Source organism: Sapajus apella, unplaced genomic scaffold (assembly GCF_009761245.1).
Source record: "Sapajus apella isolate SASKATOON/1434 unplaced genomic scaffold, GSC_monkey_1.0 scaffold35, whole genome shotgun sequence".
Taxonomy (NCBI): Eukaryota; Metazoa; Chordata; class Mammalia; order Primates; family Cebidae; genus Sapajus; species Sapajus apella.
This window is the reverse complement of record NW_022436975.1, coordinates 23,345,829-23,351,846: the sequence shown is the minus strand read 5'-3', so window position 1 is coordinate 23,351,846 and position 6,018 is coordinate 23,345,829.

Here is a 6,018-nt window from a genome sequence, read left to right as displayed (position 1 = left end):
TCATTTTGATTTCTTTCCATTGGGGACATTAGCTCAATATTTATAAATGGACTTTGTTCAGACAAGACACTTAGCTGAAAAGCAAGAAAAATCATTCTCATTATGGATCTTACTATCACTTAAGCTAAGAAGCAAGAAAAGTCACTCCCGTTATGGATCTTACTATCTTGAGAACAAATAAACGAATGTACATAGAATAGAAAGTTCCGGTGTCCTCCTAGCTTACTGAGGCTTAAGGTATGGATTTTTCTAAGCCAGACAATTCACTTACTAATGTTCTAATTTGTGAGTAGCAACAGTATGTCCTGTATTTTGTAAAGAACTTTAGTGGTGGTATTAAAAGAAATGACACAGCAATTGATTTGAAGTAGTTTTATAATATAGTATGCATACACATGAAAACAACTTGTAAATATTTTCCATGTAAATCAGAAACTTCTCCTTCAAAAATCTTTTTGGTTCAACCTTCAAGAAGATGCATCATGCATTTGAGAAATATCTGGAGGGTTACTCATGTGTTCTTGTGACCATTTAAATACAGATTTAAAAAAAGGACAGCGGAATGCATTTTGCCTCTTAATTTCCTTATGCTAGGGGTAGAAATGACTTCTTTTAAATGCATTTCCTCAGATAGCAGTAAAGGGCCTGCTTGCTATGGGATGCTGCTTCCCCAGGCAAATGGAGCTGCAACTTTATAGATGGGAGCAGAAATAGGAAAGGCCAAAAAGCCAATGGTTTATCTGAAGGGCTCTACCCATTACCTGGTATTCAACTGGAGTTTTAAAAGCCAACAGAGAATTATTTTTTAAGGCTTTAATACAAGTGGATAATAAGCACATGAAAAGATGCCCAACATCGTTAGCCATCAGAGAAATGCAAATCAAAACCATAATAAGATACCATTTCACATCTACTAGGATGACAAGAAACACAAAGATAAGAAGTGTTGATGGGAATGTGGAGAAATTGAGACTCTTCATATACTACCTACTGGTGGCAGAGCTTCACTGGAAAAAAGTCTGATGGTTCCTCAAAAGGTGAAACAGGTTACCATATGGTCCAGCAATTCCACCTCATATACTGAAGGAAAATGAAAACGTGTCCAGACAAAAACTTGTACATAAATGTTGACCGCAGCATTCTTAATAGCCAAAAGATAAAAACAACCTAAATGACCATCAGCTAATGAATAAATAAAATATCATATATCCATGCAATAGCATATTGTTTGCAATAGAAAGAAATGAACTACTGATCTATGCTACAACACGGATGAATCTTGAAATAATTATGCTACGTGAAAGAAGCCAATCCCAGAGGATCATATACTGTATTGTATAGCTCCATGCATATGAAATGCCAAGAATAGGCAAATCTATAGTGACAAAAAGTAGATAAGTAGCTTGCCTACGGTTGGGAAAGTGGAGATGGTGGGGTGATGAGGTGATGGCTAAGGAATACAGAGTTCCTTTCTTGGGGTAAAGAAAATGTTCTAAAATTGTGGGGATGAATGCAGGCCTCTGTATACATTGAAAACCACTGATTTGTACATTTTAAATGGGTAAATTGTATGCGATGTGAATTATATTTCAATGATGGTGTTATTTGAAAAAGGCATCAATGTATTAACTTATAGGACACTGCAGCTTGATAATATTCCACACTAGACTTCCTCACTTTGCTTGCTATCCGTGAGGAATCTCAGGTCAACTCCTTCTTATGTTTCCCCATCTGTAAGATGCCAATAACCACAGCAGACCACTCCATCCTCTTTCTTCCTCATAGGGACCCAGGGAGAACAAACATTTTGTCTCAGATTCACACTGAGAGGTCCTCTCTCTCAGACACTCATGCTTTAAAAATTGGAGGCATTAATTGTGAAAACTGAAGGTTTTGTAGAGTCAACCTATGAGGATGTTTTACGGGAGCAATCATCTTAGCATTTGTGTAATCCTATATTGTGATGGGGGGCAAACAAAATTAGAAGCTCCATTCTTAAAGCCAAGGCTAATGTACCTGAGATTGGGGCACAGCAAACAGAGAACATTATCATCTTTGGAGAATTACATTTGTCCAGAGAAAGTAACCAGGAAGAGGAGCAACTCTTACAGTATAAGACAACATGTACTGAGGAAGAGAAAAGGCAACAATAAAAGCTGTACTTTTGGGTGGTCCCATTCTGTGGTCACTTTGCAAGGCCACTGGCAATGCTGGCAGGTCCTATTAGAGATTTATAGTGACAGCTATCTTGAAACTTCATGTATTGCCCACCTCATTTCCAGATCTTTTCTTGATATGCTTTATTGTATGAGAGGGTTATGACCACAGTGTCAGGCTATGGAGAAAAGCAAATTAGTGCTGCCAGTTTAGCTCTGCAAAGCAGGAAAGCTGCTTAGTGCCTTAACACAAAGCAATGCAGTATGAAAAAGTTATTTAACAAATTTCAGTAGAAAGTGGCTAAGTTTCACATTACAGTAGAGAGTCAAAGTTACTCCTTGATCTAAGCATTTATATATTTGTTCTTGTAAAACCACACTTCTTTTTTAAAAAAGTTAAAATAGTGCTGTTAATGGACTTCATTCTGGTTTCCTTTAAAGATATATCTTAAAATTATAATATAAATCTAATAAAATATTATTGGATCAAAGCAATTTAATTTAATCTTTTAAATGATTCAAAAATATTATACTTTAAAAATATGATCTATCTGAACTAGAATGTAATAAACGTGGATTTTTATGTGTTATCATTCTGTCTGCTAGTTCATATATTGGTAGATGATATATGTCTACCAAACACATATTATCTATGACTATGCATGTAGAAAGGCAATGAAACTAGAAAATGCTCGGTTTTAACATTTAAGGATAAACAGCTAAGGTTTAACAACTTTTCCAACATAACTTTTAATGTCAGGGACTAACTCCATGTTAACTCTAAAACTGCTCTTTAACCATCAGCTAGGTAAGATTCCCTTTTTTGTTGGCCTAGTGGAAAGAGTGTAGGCATTGTAGCTTGACAGATCTGATTTTATATTCCTGTGCACCCACTTGTTAAGAAATAATCACGGGCAAGTTACAAAACCAGTCAGAGCTTCAGTTTCTCTATTGCAAAATATGTTGTGGGGAGAAAATAAGACAATATATGCACAGAGCCTGAAAATACTAGGTTTTTGATGAGTGGGTCACCTTTCCAATGTTATTGCATCGTGATCGTTGGTTTAAATGCAGTTTTGATCTATTGTGTTTAATGAAGTCCTCTATTTTTTTTTTCTGACTATTCATGCTTCTTCCCCCTCTTGTCTGCCATTTTGCCCCATTGCTTCCACTTCATCTATCCACTTCCATCTCCAGGCAGGCACTCTGCCACTGTTTTTAACCCATTGCAAACAACCATCTTGTAGGCATCTGGGATTTTATCGTTTTCAGCTCTTTGTGAACTGACCTCCAGCCCACTTCTCCAGCCTAACTGCTATTTTAGCCTTTAAGTTCTACCCTGCACTCTTCATGGGCTTCTTCTCAATCCTGAAAGGGCTTGCTTCTGGAAGCCAAGATAACCATATATGCAATCTTAAATCTGAGTCTTCCATATGCTCATTCCTCTGCCTGGAATGTGCTGCTCTTTTCCATTCAACTAGTCAACTCCTGCTTCTCCTTCAGTGCTCATCTTAATGACTTTTCCTTAATGAACCTCTGGTCCAAGTTCCATCCTGCTTCTAAAAGCTCTCATACCTGTGCATATTGTTCAAGTCTGACTTCCTCAAGAGGCTCATGTTCCTGAAAGACAGTGATTGTATGGCTGTAGGACCTAGCACAAGGTCTGGCACATAATAAATGCTCAATAAATATTCATTGAACAGGTAAGGAAAAGAATGAATGAAATAAGATTATATTTCTCAAGAAATAACTGCTAGTCTTTGAACTAGGTGCAAAGGATGAATAGGCATGTTAAGGAGGATTGACCTTACCTTTCTACGCATATACTCTACTTCTGCATTTCCATATGTTTCTGTGGTGGAGGAAGCGGGGCAGGACACTTTGTTGACTCTCACTCACTCTGTGATATTAACAAATTGATCAATCGAGAAAAGCTAAAATGCTGATTCTGGGTGGGGCAAGAGGAGAAATGTTGGTAGGCAACAGTATTCCAGTTGTTGGCTTTTTTCTTCTGTAATACTGCATTTTCCAAAATTTAAAATATCATCTCACAATGTTCTTTAACCCACTGCAGCCAACAACCTCAAATGAATCTTAGGTTTTAGAACCAAGAACAGTGATTCATAAAAACAACATAGGAAACACTGATTTGACTTATTTTTTCAGGTGATAATGATATAATACTTAATCTCCAGATATTATGTAGAAACAGGTAGAAACACTTCATTCCATCAATATAGAAAACCAAATCAGATTATATAAGCCTCTGAATTCTCAATTGACTTCTTCAAGGTCTTTTCGATGAGGTCCCTATTGATTTTGTTCAATTTAGTCTCAGGTTTTTTTCTTTTGCTGTTGTTGCTGACCTTACCTGGTTGCTAACTATCTTAGATTTGCACTGTCCAGTATGGAGCCACTAGCCACATGTGGCTCTTGAGAACTTCTGAGGTGATAAGTCCAAATGGTGAGCTGCTGTAAGTGTAGAATACACACTAGATTTATGATATTTAGTATAACAATATTTCCATATTGATTATATGTTGAAATAATATGTTGGCCATATAACATTATATAAAATATATTATTAATGTTAATTTACCTGTTTATTTTTACTTTTTAAATATGGCTACTAGTAAATTTAAAATGTGGCTTGCACTATATTACACAGTCAGCCCTCTCTATTCATGGGTTCTGTACCTGTTCATTCAACCACCTGCAGATTGAAACTGTTCAAAAAAATTTCATCTGTACTGAATATGCACAGACTTTTTTCTTGTTATTCTCTAAACAATTCACTGTAACAGCCATCTTCATTGCATTTACATTGTATTAGGTATTGTAAGAAATCTAGAGATGATTTAGAGTATATGGGAGAATGTGCATAGGTTATATGTGAATACCACACCATTTTATATAAAGGACTTGAACATCCACAGATTGTGGTATCCGTGGGAGCTTCTGGAACCAATCCCCTGCAGATATTGATAAACAACTGTATTTCCATTTAACAGTGCTGGTCTAGATTCCTGGGCAATTGATTTAAAGGGTCTGGAAGGCAAACTGACTCACCACCTGCTCAGTTAGTCTAATAATCTTTTTTCTTTACCAGAGCTATACTAGTCCTTGGAGATACAGAAACAAAACAGATCATGTATTTACCTTTGTGAAACTCATAGTTTAGTGGGGGCTACTGATTGACACATAATTGAATAAGCTTAATAACGTGGAAAATACAACAAAGAATATGGAAAGAAGATATTGGGTCACAGCAGAGGACAGATAACTTGTTTGGGAGGGAACAATGGGAAGTTAGGAAAAGCTTCCTTGAGGAGAGGTTGTTTAAGCCGAGCATTGAAATAGAAGAAAGGCCAGAAGCCTGAAATATTATGGTATGCACTAGTTTTGCTGAAGAGTTGAAACCAAAAGCTGCCTGGAGTTGCTGGGATATAATGATGGAGGAAGAAATGAGAGAGTGCAGTCTTGAAGGTCTCTTATACAAAACCAAATTTTATTCTACAAGCAAGGATAAACTTCTGGAGGGTTTACAGCATAACAATGTCAGGCATATAACCTAGGCAGCTACAGTGGAGAATGCATTCAGACTTAATAAATATAACTGTATGATAAGGATCTCACTGCTTTTAGTAGCCTTTGTGTGACAGCCCGCCATTCAGCGTTAAGGAAGGATAACTTTTCAGAGGCAGGTGTGTGGAGGACAGAGTGCAATGGTGCTGAAAGACGCTGGTGGGGTCCCTATTGGAAAGGCCTCCTAGATCTAATGTGGGCACAGTCCGTTTATGTGGAAGACACAAAATACATTTTCACTGGACTGAGATGGATCTTAGCTGGGTGACCTTCCCTT